Consider the following 13,679-nt stretch of genomic DNA (forward strand, 5'->3'; position numbering starts at 1 on the left):
ATCCCTTTGTGCAGCTCCGGTTTCTGATAAGGACCTTCCATGGAAGAAGCTTTGCTCACCTCTGTGCCAGCCACCCACACCATTGGTTCAAGGCTTGGAGGGTGTAACCCTTTGACCCCTAACCCTTGACCCTGACTCTCATTCCCACTGGGCTTTCCCTGGGAGTAGGCCTATACTTAACACTTTTACTGAAGGGAAAGAAGAAACAATCTACTCAATGATTTGCTATTGTTAGAGTAATTAATACTCCAAAGCCCTGGGTAGGAGTGACTGAAAACTTTGAGGCTCTTTAACTCTTCCTATTCTCAAATTAATCTGAAGTTTATATTCCCCACTTTTGGCCTCTGCCTGTCCATCCACAGCCAAATTCACTTGGTCTTAGAAGGGATTTAGCAAAAGTAGACATGATGCCTTGCCGTTGACCAGTGACAGCTCTGGAGTTTCCATAAAGTAGGACTCAGAGATGGAAAACCGGGTGATACAGAGACTATTTGCATAGTAAACACTATCTTTCTCTTAGGTCAATGTTGATTTAAGACAGAGATGGGGCAGAGAGAAGGCCCCCCTCTATGATCACTTGGCATCAATATCATACTTGAGGGTCCCTGTATAAAATGGTCCATCCCATCACTGGATTTTCTCACTTCTTGTTTTATTTCTTCCCTTTCACTCAATCCCTGACAAATCCTATCCCCCTGGTCTTTGCCCTTTTCATTCATTCCTCCATCTGTCCGTCTACCCATCCATGATGGAAGCTCCTTCCCAATGGGAAGCAAAAGCCCCTTCCAGAGAGAGGCCCTATTTTTTTCATCAAGGCCTTTGGGCTCACCCCACTTTGGCTTCAAATCCCAAGTGATACCAGAGGCTGCCAATGGGGTCACTGCACTCACAGACACCTTTCTCCTCATTCCCTCCCTCTTAAATTCCTTTTATGTTTTCTCTCCTTCTTTCCTCTCCTTTTTTGTCCTCTACTCCCCATGCTTTAAGCCTACCCAATGCAGTCACCATGGATATTTTGTAGCCATTAAAACTAAAGAGGGGCAGCTGAGCCCAATTTTAGAAGTGTTGGTAACTCCCTACTTACAGGTCCCACTTCACCCAGCTACCCCCAGTGTGCCTGGGCAGAGCTAAGCTGACCTTTTCCTCCCTAGCCACCAGGATGAGGATTTTAAGGCCTTGGTGGGGAGCCTAGGGCACCCAGCCTTCATGCAAAGGGACCTGAGCTGATTATAGCCCATCCTAAGGGAGAAAAAATAAGCTCCCAACATGGAAAAAACTGCCTTGCCTCCTGTTGCTATTGACTACAGAACAACAGAACCAGGATTTAATGGCCAAGCAAGACTAAAACAGTACTATCAGCAACCAGAGCCCAGCCAATCTCCTTCCAGCGCTGACCTTGGGTCTGTGCACAGTGACAATGAGTGTAACCAGACACAGAGCTCTCAGGTGTAGGGGGCAGGCCAACAGCCAGGGCACCACTCCCTTCTCCCCTGTCTCCTCTTGCCTCTGACAGACCCACTGGGGGATCAGTTTCTCCATCTGGAGTACCTGTGCTAGGAGTGGAGGGTGGTCAGTATCAGGCCCACAGGGGGCTCCTCTTTGGAGCTGCATTCTCAGCTCACATCAGTATTTCTTTCCTGAACAAGGATCAGGTCTGGAGCCTGGGCACCTGCAATATTTTCTGCAAGCATGCTTCTAACTTGGCCCACACCTCTGTGCTCTGGTGTACTGTCCATCTAGAGCCCCATCTACCCTGGAACTGCTGGCTTGAAGCTAGAGGGACTTTGGTAATCATCTGGTCCTGAGCCTCTCAGGAGCAGGGGAATTCCTGCTTGGGATTCAACCCTCCACAGGAGCTCGGTTTCCTAAACACAGGAGTATCACAGCAGAGGGAGACATTCTGATCTAGTACACACAAGGTGGGGAACAAATGGACTCAGTCAACCCATATTTTGGGGGCCGCATTGCGCCAGAATTTGGTACAGACGTGTTTTGATTAATGTAGATGTGGTCCCTTTGCTCCTGAAGCTGTCTAGTGGTGAAAATAGAAATGGGTCAAGTAATTAAAGTGCAATGCTCTTTACCAAAAAGGGATATACATAGGGGTCCCAAGCCTAGGGAGCGTGTAGTCAGGGAAGCCTTCCCAAGGAAATGGCATTTAAAGAGAAAGCAAGAGAGTCTTTTTTCTCATTTGCCTCTTCACCCAGAGGTGCACAGAGCTGGCACTTGGTAGACATGCAATCAATGTTTGTTGGATTAAATAAACTAGGAAAGGAATAAATATCTCCACATTTCCTGAGAGCCCTTGATTACTAACAGGATTTGGTGCTGGGTCTATGAATGTATCCATTTACAAAAAATCGAACTAAAAGTCATGAGTCCTCGTGAGTCTATTCATGTTATGGATGTGCTGCGTGCTCTTCATTCCATTTTAGAGGTGAGTTTGCTGGGTCACAACTAGGGAAGATGATACCCCTGAGAGCCCACAGGGAGTCTTCCGGACTCACCCCCTCCCCTGCAGATCACACCATGGAGAACTCCATAAATGGACTCATTAAAGCAGGGAAGGCCAGCCTCTTGACAGGTGATTGGATTTAGATATGAAAGCAGAGATGGGCTAACCTCCTGTGCCCAGATGTCCTAACCACAGACCAAAGCTCAAGAGAAGCAGGGGGAGACTAGAGCCATGACCCTATTCACTCTTTCTCAGAAGAGGGTAAAGGGTTCTTGGAAATTACCATAAAGCATCCAAATGAGCAAATCCAAGGCCTTTTGCTGTCGGGTTTCCCAGCAGGATTATGGGCAGACTGACCAGCTGTTCCATCCCCCAGAAGTGTCTTAACTTCAAAGACTGGGTTCTCTGTCCCTGGCAAAGTGCCCCTGCTACAAATGCCCTGAAAGTCTCCCAGACTTCAAAACATGCCCACGTTAAGGTGTCGCTCTTGGGCCTCCAGGAACCTGCCTAACATACGGCAATGAGCACCCTGTCCCGTCCCCCTCCAGCAAACACCTCTCCGTGAAGAGAAGCTGGAGCTAGTAACCGTACTCGTATGGGTGGAGGCAGGGCCACCATGTGCAGTCACGTAGGCTGTGCACTGCACAAGAGGGTGAGGGAGGGAGGGCTAAGATCCAGCCCTTACTCTGCTTTCCATGCTGTGCCCCCTGGCATGGCTGCATCCACACAGAGGAAGGGGTGCCTTTTTCTTATTTGCACATACATGCCATGTGAGCTAGCAGTGACCCTGGGTGGAGAGCCCAAAGAATTACATCTGAGAAAGAAAACAGTCTAGCCTTCCCTTGCCACCACCTAAATAGTCCAGCCAGGTGTTCCTCAAGTGATCAGATATGCTAATTGGACAGACTTCTTAGAAGGTAACGGAATATGATGGATAAACCAGTAGGCCCAGTAAGGCTTTATGTTTTATTTTTCTATGTCCTGAGTTCAGATGACACTGAAAATTGACCTATTGAGATGTACTAAGGAAGGATCAAATGACTTATTTCTGCTAAACTACTTTAAGGAGAATAAAGATTTACAGTAAGTATATCCCCTCTGTGTTGGAAATGCCAGGGGTTTTGGAATCTTTCCCAGACACTGGGCTCTAGCTTCACTTACTGTGAGCCTGTTGGTCAGGAAGCAGGCCCCGAAAGATGAGGTAAAGTGGGCATTTTTCAGAAAAAGGACCCTCCCCCAGGAGGGCCTGGCTTCTTGTCAGAGAACATACTCCTTACTCAGAATGATTAGCTGACAGTGTCGTCTGAATGGTGGCATAACACGGGTGTGCTGCCTGGGAAAACAACTGGGGTTCAAGCAAATGCTTGGTGGGTGCAGAAGAACGGGCCATGGTCCCTCATGGATTTCTTTCCATCGCAGGAACATGTGGCAAAGGTACCTCATACCTGTGGGCAGGGACAGCCGCCCTGTCTCAGAAATGCTTTCCCAGCACGATACCCTGTGGTATCTGCCCATCTGGCCAGTCTTCCTGGAGGTCAGGAAACAAGCTGTGGGCATGGATCTAAGTGCTTGCCCTGCCAGCAGTATCTCACCAAATCCCCGTACAACCTTGAGATGAAGCACTGTTACTGTTCTTTTTATTTTTAAGCGTATTTATTTATTTTGAGAAAGAGACGGCGCGAGGAGGGAGGGGCAGAGAGAGAGAGAGGGAGAGAGAGAATCCCAAGCAGGCTCCATGTTGCCAGTGCAGAGCCCCATGTGGTGCTTGAACCCATGAAACCATAAGATCACGACTTGAGCAGACACCAAGAGTACGGCACTTAACCAACCGAGCCACCCAGGCACCCCGTCACTGTTACTATTCTTTTTTTTTTTTTTTTAATTTTTTTTTTCAACGTTTTTTATTTATTTTTGGGACAGACAGAGACAGAGCATGAACGGGGGAGGGGCAGAGAGAGAGGGAGACACAGAATCGGAAACAGGCTCCAGGCTCCGAGCCATCAGCCCAGAGCCTGACGCCGGGCTCGAACTCACGGACCGCGAGATCGTGACCTGGCTGAAGTCGGACGCTTAACCGACTGCGCCACCCAGGCGCCCCTACTATTCTTATTTATACTGACGCTGAAGGGGTGCCAAGAGGTTAAGCAACTTGCCCAAGATCACACAAACAATAAATCCTGGTGAAGTCAGAACTTGAATCCAGATCATGTGCTTTTAGTGCTCACACCCACTACCACCTTGCAGCACAGAGCTTTCCAGGTCTTCTTTTTTTTCCTTAATGTTTTTTCTAATTTGGGGGAGACAGCGTGGGCACAAGTTGGGAAGGGACAGAGGATCCGAAGCAGGCTCTGCACTGACAGCAACAAGCCCGATGCGGAGGTCAAACTCACGAACCGTGAGATCGTGACCCGTGCCGAAGTTGGACACTCAACTGACTGAGCCACCCAGGTGCCTTGATTTCTGGGTCTTTAAATGAAGTCAGAAGGCTAAGCTAGCACGAGGAAGGAAGACCACAGCTGCCCTGATTCTCACTGCCAGCCAAGCTCTACCCACACAGGGGGCCTGTATCTGAGACACGCCTCCCCCAGAAGATGTTTTACCTGGAAGCAGGGACTGCCTCCTACCGCATGCCGGGTGCCTGGAACCAAGCTTGGCTCACAGGTGAATGTTTCTGGAAGGGATGAAGGAAACAGGCTCTGAGTGTGCTCTGGGTTTAGCAGGACCCCTGAGCAGGTACTAGGTTCTACACGAGCCGAGCTGCAACTCCGCCACTGACCTCGGCGTGGCTTAAATACACGTGTCCAATGACAGACAGTTGGGGGAGGCCTTGAACATGTGGAAGCGTCCTCCGTACGATGGGCTCTCAGCTGTCCTGGGGGCTCGCACTCTGGGGGGGTCTTCCCCCGCCCACACCGTTACAAAACCCCTCTGGTTCCCAGAGCTGTCATGTGGGTCCTCTCCCTGATTCTAAAGTCTCCAGAGGCACAAATCCAATCAGGAGAATTGCAACGTCCCCCTTGGCCCTGATCTCCTTCCGTTGAGTGGGTCACAGTATTGGTGGGGTTCAGACTCCCCCCATGGTGGGGCTGGCTCCTAGGTGGGCCCAGGCGGCAGGGACAGAAGATGTCAGGTATTAAATGTCAAAGATCAGAAACCAGGCCACTTAAGCACCTTGAGATACTATTCCAGCAGTTATTCGCCACGTTTATCCACTAGAGCAGCTTGATGAATCTGTCAGTACCAGGGAGGGTAGGAATCAGATAAGGCAGGCCCTCCCCTCAGGGTGTCCACCATCACATGGAGGAGCCGAGTACCCAGATCACGTGACAATGAGCAGCAGCATGTGTTTTGCGTGCAGTGTGCCCGGCATGGCTCAGAAAGAGCAGGTGGTATTGGGGAGACCCTGGGGAGACAGAAAGAGAAATAGAACCCTTCGAAGCGACCTCCCTATCAGGAGTTCCTCTCCACTCTTTTTACTCCCCACCCAGCATCTCATTGCTGTTCAACTACCTACTGCTACATAAGGGAACGCCTTGAAACATAGTGCCTTAAAACAATTTACTGTGATCTCTTACACCTCCGCTGACTGGGCTCAGCTAGCTGGTTCTCATTCAGGATCTCTTGAAGTTCCAGTCAAATAGGTAGCTAGGGCTAGAGTCATCCCAAGGTTCTACTGAGCTGCACAGACAAGTGGATATCACTCATTCCTAAGGCCGGCAGTGATGTGAATCTTGGCAGAGAGCTCAGCCTGCATTATGGATGAAAGCACCTATTGGTAGCTTCTTTGTGTGACTTAGACTTCTTACCGGATGGCGGCTGGTTTTTACAGCAAGTGTCCCAGGACTAATATCCCAGACAGATATCACAAAGCTTCTCATAACCAAGCCTTGGAAGTTCCAGGATGTCACGTACCCACCATGTTCTCTTGGTCAAGCCAAGTCACCGTGGCTATCCCAGATTCAAGAGGTGAGAAGCAGCACACAGATATCAGGAGGGAAAGACGGGGGACTACCGATTTGGAGACTGTCTACCACAACTTCCTTTATTTGAGCTTGGAGATGGAGAGGAGATGAGCTATGGGCTGGGGAAGCCAAAAGGAAAGCTACTTTGTCCCTGTGTCTAGAAGAAGGGACTTCTTTCTCCAAGTCCCCCTCACACTATTCTCTTTTTAATTTACATCCCAAGGTACATCCTTAGACTATGTCGTAGGCCCAGAATTCTGGGCCAGAATGTAGAAGAGAGTGGAAAAAACCCACATAAATCGTTCTCATTTGAGAATGAGTTTGCTACATGACAGTTGCTGAAAAATTGCTTATCTGCCCTTGCTGCAGTAGGGACATTAAGGGATAGGCTCTGGTGCCTATGACACCCCAGCAGGGGTTGCCATGGAGACCTGGAAGTCAAGGATGGTAAGGGAACTGCTTGCCAAGATGACCTCTTTGCCGAGACAGAAATCTCTTTGCTGTCTTGTGACCACCTGGTAATGGTGCTATGGAGGAAAGAGCAAGAGCCATAAATTCCTCAGATGCAGGTACACAGGCAGAGCAGAGTAAGCTGATTCAGAGTCCTAGCACAAGTGATGAGATGTCCCTTTGATCCCGTCCACTCCCCCTAACTTGCTTTGTTAGGGCTATCCATCTAACCTTGCTGGACTTGAGCCCAGGAGCTTTGTTTGGAAGGCTGTAGAATCACCTGGTGGTTTGAGACTGCCCTTCCCATTCATCTGGATAATTCAAGCATAATAACTCACTTCTAAGTCTGCAGTTAACTTCCCCCAGCCCCTGCCTGTCACTCCTCATTACATACCAGGGGGAGGTGATCATTACTGGTACAAAGCAGGATGGAGTACTTTGCACATCCTATCCCCAAGTCACTCCCAGTCTACACTACTGGAGACACCTCTTCAATCTTCTCCCCCAACACAACAAAATGTGCTCAATAACTCCTTCCTTCCTCCCTTCCTTCCTCTCTTCCTTCCTTCCTCTCCCTCTTTGTATAAGAAACTCTAGTGCATAGATTAGATTAATTATATTCTTTGGTTCATGACCCAGTCTCATCTTTGTACCATGCACACTCTAGCTCTATTTATTTTTAATAAATAAATAAACACCGTCCAGCCCACCACCCCAAACAAAAGTCAGAACCTTGACAATAACCAACGTTATCTTCCAAATCCCCAGTGACTGTAAACAGGAAAACGAAGCAGCCCGTCGCCCAGCATACACAAGACCAAAGACGCTAGTCCTTTAAAAAGCTTTCACTGGCGTCCAAAGAAGGCGTCTTTTGGAAATGCCTCGATTTTTACATGGCCCAAGTGTCCCATTCAATCCCGCTCATTTAAAATCTTTGTTCCCAAGTGGTATATCATTTTATTTTAATGATCTGTGCTTCCTATAGAAACATGGAAAATGACTATTTCTTTTTTCAATTAAACTTGTAGCGGCCAGCAGATGAAAGACAGCGTCTCCGTCCCCTGCCCCGGGTAGCGGGCCGGCAAGGGGTTAACGCAGGCCGGCGAACCGGGGTGGAAAACTCTCGGTAACCCGAGCGCTGCCGCTCCGCCGCGCGCATGCGCCGAGCAGCCCTAGCGCTGCAGCCGCCGGCTCCCTGCTCGAGGCCGCCTCGGTGCACAAAGGCCTGCTTTGTTCCCTCGGCTCTGTTTTAAATATCTGACGACTGTTCTCCCCCCGCCCCCCCCCGCCCCCCATTCCTTGCGCCAAATCCCTCGGCCTGGCTGCAGGAGCGGCACAAGGGCGCATTGTGGGGCCGAGCGAGGGGCGAAGGGGGCTGGGGGCGGCCGGCCCGTTGGGGACGCTCTTGTTTCGCCAAGTTGACTCAGCCATTCGGGTCACCGGAGCTGGGTCTTGGGGGCGGGTGCGGAGGATGGGGGGGGGGGGCGGGGGGAGCGGTCTCAGCAGTAAAAATCGGAAAATGGGGGCCCTGGGAGTGAACAGAGGCGTTTCCAAAGCTGAGGCTTCAGCGGAGCACCAGTCCCACTGGCAGCCAGCGGGGCTCGAACCTATGAACTCAGAAGCTTGGTTTCAGTCTCCATGCTTTCAGAAAGTGCCGGTCGCTCAGACACTTTGAAAAGGGTGGCATTCCAGCGCAAACCAACCCGAAGAAGAGGGAGGAGAGAGGGGTGTGGAGTCCTTCCTTCCCACAAGTTTGTGGCCCCAAGGGGCGCTGCAGAAAGGACATCACCCCGGGGCTTTCTGCACCCACAGATTGCTGGGTGCCAGGTTTTAGGAACGGGCCCTCAGGGAAATCACACCTTCCCTGGTTTGGCCCCTCCCTCTCAAGGGTAGGTAGGTGAGGACTGGGATGAGGTTCAAACAAAAGTAGACTTTCAGCTCAGCTCGCCAGAGAACTGGCCCTGCCCCCCCCCCCCCCCCCCCCCGCCCTCCCTCCCCTTGTCCTGCTGGCGTCCCCTGCAGACTACCGGGTAGTTTTCCTTCCCAGCTCAGGTGTTGTTTACCTGCACTTGCAGAACAGGAGTTCCTGCACTGGGAAGGTTTGCAAAGTAAAAATCACAACACCCCCCCCCCCACCCCCTTTCCCATTTTCTTGTTTAAGGGTAAAGGGACACTGCCTTTCAGACGAGGTCTTGGAAACTTCAAGCAAAACACAGAACGTGGGCCTTAGCCACTCTATAAAGTGTGCTTGGACTTCAGCTTAATCAAAAGGAGGTTTTCTTATTTGAACTTGTGACCAAAGCCCCCATCCCCCTCAGAATCTTGAAGGGTGGTGGTGAGCGACCCTTCCATCCAGGGCACTTGAAAGAGGAGGAAATGGCTTGGGAGGATTTGATTCAGAAGCAAAGGATTTTGCAGTCTTGTTGTGGTTGTTCTAGGCCTGACTGGGAGCCCCCAGATCTGACCTCATGGTTTGTTATAAATCTCAGGGTTGACTTACGTTGCTTTGGTCACGTTTCTAGCTGTGAAGACCATAAATATTTCCTGAAGTGTATTTTTTTAACTCCTGCTTTGATTCACATTTCACGTGTTGTCTCAATTCACCAATACTGTGAGTATTCCAGCTGAGAGCTCATATAGACCCCCCCCTTCTTGTTTTGCAGGTGAAGGAACCTGTCCAGAACCACTCAGGAAGGCAGGGCTGAGGTGGGCCTGGAGGCCAGGTCTCTTGTGCCCACGACTGGAGTCTTTCCCTTCTAACAGAGCTTGTTGGGCATGGAATAAAGACAAAGTTTTCACCTACCGCTTCCTCACAAATCCTTCCCACATAAAGGATTCTGATCCAAGAGCGAGAAACTTTGAGGAAAGGTTCTTGGTATTTCCACAGCTGAGGAGAGACGATGAATCTCTTCTCCGTATATCCCTCAGAACTGCTGAGTGTGCTGGGGCTACACGAGCCGCAAGCTTAGAGACACGAGTCACGTCCGGCTGCCAGGGTTGCTAAGCGGCAGCGAAATCCTGGGTGTCTGTTTCCAGGCGCTCCTCTGTCTTCTTAGGAATGTCTTCAAGCAACACTAAGTGTCCTTTCACCACTCTGTCGGCCGGTAAGCCCCCTATCTCTGGAGATGATAACAGCCCCCAGGCCCCCTGCCTGCAGATCGGCCTGCAGCCGAGTTGTTTGCGAAAGTGTTACCCAGAATTGACTTCCCTCTGTGATGAGTGTGCAGATTAGGAAAACAGGATGGTGGTCCCTAAACCCCCTTCCCTTCACGCACACACCTGCAGACTCAGAGACGTTGGAAGGTATACTGGCGCAGGTCTGTGAGACAACACAACCCGCCTGGAGAAAAGCCGTCACCAACAGCCCCTTTGCATGGTAGCGCCTGGGCCTCTTGGCTGGAGGTGGCAGGATTTATACCCCGCCGAGCTTCAGAGGGGGACCTTCACCTTGTACCTTTCACTTTGGTGCACGCTTTTTTATACGCTCTACGTTGGTCTACGCCACCACCACCACCCCGACCCCTGGCTCCACCCGCGGGTTTTGAGCTCTCCCAGGTTGGCAGGTGAGCTGACATTTGAAGCGATCGCATGGAAATGCTGCCTGGTGGCCCAGAGTTTGGTCTCAGCAGCATCCCCTTTTAGCTGTTCAGCAGTGTTTGCACAAGTATTTGAATATTGTATTGCATTTTGACCTTGTTATTTTATAAGAATGAGTGGAAAATGGAAAAATGAAGCGCCGATGCTGGCGATAAGGGCAGGTCTCATAAACACAATTGAGACAAAGATGGAAATCATTAGGCGTGCCGAAAGTGGGGGAATATGTAGCCTCGATCAAACGCGCCCTGGATTCAAGCCAGTGGCCTGTGTGTTCAGTTGTGAAGGAAAAGAATAAATTAGGGAGCATATATGAAATTCTGGTCCTAATATGGTCAAAGACCGTATTTAAAGGTGAGGTGTGATTAGGGATTTGCCACGTTCCTTCCTTTCCAAAGCTGCATTGATTTCATGACGGCTTCTCAGAGCAAGGGTGAGGGTGATGCTGTGAGCCTAGAAATCAAGAAATCAAGAAAATAACAGTGATAATATTGTTCAGCCTCCTGGGAACAGAACCCTCCCTTATAACTTTCAAGTCCGCTCTTTGCCTCTCGCGTGTCAGACCAGCGGGTTTTCAGGAAAGCGTTAGGTAAGAAAGGAGAGGGTGTCCCATAGACACATATCCGTGGGGGTCACCCCAGCACCAAAGCCAAGGACAAGGCCTTTAATCAAGGTGCTGAAAGGGACAGAACTTAGCTTGACAAGGCCCTCGTGCCAGGAGGTTTTCACAGTCCACGTGTGCCCAGCTGACAGAAAACCATGAGCGTCAGAGCAAAGAAAGTGGGGCCTTGTCTTCTTTGGGCACCAGCTCCCTTCATAGCCACTGTTCCAACTGTCTCTGGGGGTGGGGAGAGGGCACGCTTTCCCTCTCAGCCTCTGCATAGTCTGTGCCCTCTGTCTGGATTAGCTGTCCTTCCTCTCAGACTGCCTGGCCAGCTTCTGGCTCGTTCTTGAAGACTCAGCTCCGGCTTCTGCGTCACCAGGCCCACGCTTCCGTACCGCCACCGCGCATTCTCTGGCCACCCTCTAGCCTTGCTCTTTCCATATCATGGAACCACCACTGGCTTGCCTGCAAGACCTTTGAGGGCAAGGAGGTTTCTTGTGTGTCTTCACGTCTTAGGCGTGCATGCTTGGCGGCCCTCAGTGACTGCTAAGTGACTAAGGGACGCAGGGAGTGGGAGACCCTCAGGAAGAACTCTGCAGCACAAGACTGTCTCTCAGAGCTTGTGGGCGTGACCTAGCACGGCCATTTTGAACTTCTTAGACACACAAAAAGACCTTTATTCTCCAGGAGCCAAGCATTTGTCTCTAGAATCTTCTTCGTCTGCTCCCAAGGTGCCCTCATCTGGAGGCCTGCTTGCCCACATTAGTGTCTTCTGTCCTCGGCCTGCAGCGCCACCCTGCTCACCCCCCGGACCGTTCTCTACAAATACTTTTGCTAAGTAAATCCACCGACTTTTCCTTCAACCATGGGATTCTTGTTGAATTCTTACCACTTTCCTCAGGCAAAAACAACCCAGAAGTGCTGTCTGATCCAAAGCATTTCCCAGGGAGGGCAGCCAAGTGAGTGCAAGAACCTCTCGGCCGTCTGGGACTGTGATGTGATGTCTGAACAGCCTCTGTAGAAACACTCCAGCCTTTTCCAGGGATGCCATCCAGGCGGGGGACACTCCACGTCAGCCCCTCTCGGTCGTCTGCGGGTCCTGGGGGTAGATGCGGGAGCAATCAGGGGACTTAGCCTGATGGGGCCTTGACTGTCATCCCTGGGTCGGCTGTGAACAAGAAGGGGGTCCGAGCTCCCGTTTGCACCCCTCCACCCACCGACTTTTTCTCGGCCTAACACACCCCGCCGTGCTGCCCTTGGCTGTGACGATGCGAAGCCAGGATCTGAACAGCCTGAGGGGGCCCGGCTCAGAGAAGCCCACCACGGGCCCTCCTCCTACTCCCATCCAGCACGATGCCCCACAGGCCCCTTTCTGAGGGAGTCACCACCACCGCCGCCAAACAGCTCTCAGCACCAGCGAGGTCCACTTACTCTCCGGGTCCTTTGGAGCTGCAGCTCTCTGGGGCGATGCCCAGAGTCCACTTGATAGAAAGCTGATTCTTTTCCCGTGGGGCAGACAGCTCTGATCGGAACACGTCCGTCAAGGGGTGCCTTGGCAGAGCGACAATGCCAGGCTCGGATGCATCTTTGCTGTGTGATTTCCCAAAATTCAGGCAGCAAAACATGCCTTCCCCCTGCGCACCCGTCCGCCCCACCAGCATTTGCATCCCCGACGATACATAAAAGGAGCCAGTAGCCGGCCCCCAAGGAGGACAAGGCTGTGATTCAACGAGCCTCCAGTGACATCCCCACCGTGAGAGTGCAGCTGGGGCAGCTTATGAACAGTGCTGACTCCCAGGGGGAAGTGGGCCCATTCCTCTAACCCACAAGCGTCTATTGTTCGCTTTCTTGTTTTTCTCCAAATGTTTAGATGTGCTCAGAGCACAGAAAAGCCCAAAACCAGGCCATCGGCCAGGGCCAGCCTGAAGCAGGAAAGCCTATGCCTGGAACCCTGTGGGACCCCTGCTGCCCATGCTGTTCCCACCTCTCCCTAAGATGTAGGGGGTAGGAGGTGACAGGGTGACCTTTTCCCGGCCAGCACTATTTGGACAACAGTGGGCTTGGGTGGCACCCCCAAGCAAGGTGTGACAATCCGGGCTCACTTGGTGGCAGCCGGGCACTGCTGCCCAGGCTCATTGCGTTGGGGCTGTCCAAAATCTGGGCAGGAGGCTGTCCCCTGATGCTTGTCACTGACCAAGGCTGATGGGGTCTGATGGGAATAATCATGTACTGGGCCCCTGTCTGCCTCAAGAACTTGGGCCCTAAGGTTCAGCCTCTTGCATTTGACTCTTGGCTCCGGCTCTGAAGAGCCGCGCAACCTTGGGCAAGTGACTCAGCCTCTCTGAGCCAAGGTTTCCTTCTCAAAATGACACCTCCCTTGTAGAGCTGTTGTGAATTTCGCAAGGTCATCAAGGGTAGGCACTGGCACAAAATGAGCCCTCAGTAAGTATTGGTTATTTTTTGTACTATTCTTATTCATCAGTGATCTCTATCACACCATTCTGAAGCCACCCTCTCTCCTTTGAGCACCCAGTCTGCACCTAAACCTTTGACAGTCTCCAGTTGTGGGTCTGAGAACAGCTGTGCAAGACAGGCAGTGCCAGAGGAATGAAGG

General features: G+C 51.3%; 1 long non-coding RNA gene across 1 annotated transcript; it reads right to left on the minus strand.

Annotated features, from left to right (window-relative positions):
* Positions 1-8,905: 8,905 nt before the first annotated feature.
* On the minus strand, positions 8,906-12,850 carry LOC131517399 (uncharacterized). Its single transcript, XR_009264578.1, has 3 exons — positions 12,497-12,850; positions 11,955-12,164; positions 8,906-10,914 (listed from the first exon to the last, which is right to left on the minus strand). It is a non-coding gene; the product is annotated as an uncharacterized LOC131517399 (long non-coding RNA).
* Between the last annotated feature and the right edge of the window lie 829 nt (positions 12,851-13,679).

This window comes from Neofelis nebulosa, chromosome 7, assembly GCF_028018385.1.
Source record: "Neofelis nebulosa isolate mNeoNeb1 chromosome 7, mNeoNeb1.pri, whole genome shotgun sequence".
Lineage (NCBI taxonomy): Eukaryota > Metazoa > Chordata > Mammalia > Carnivora > Felidae > Neofelis > Neofelis nebulosa.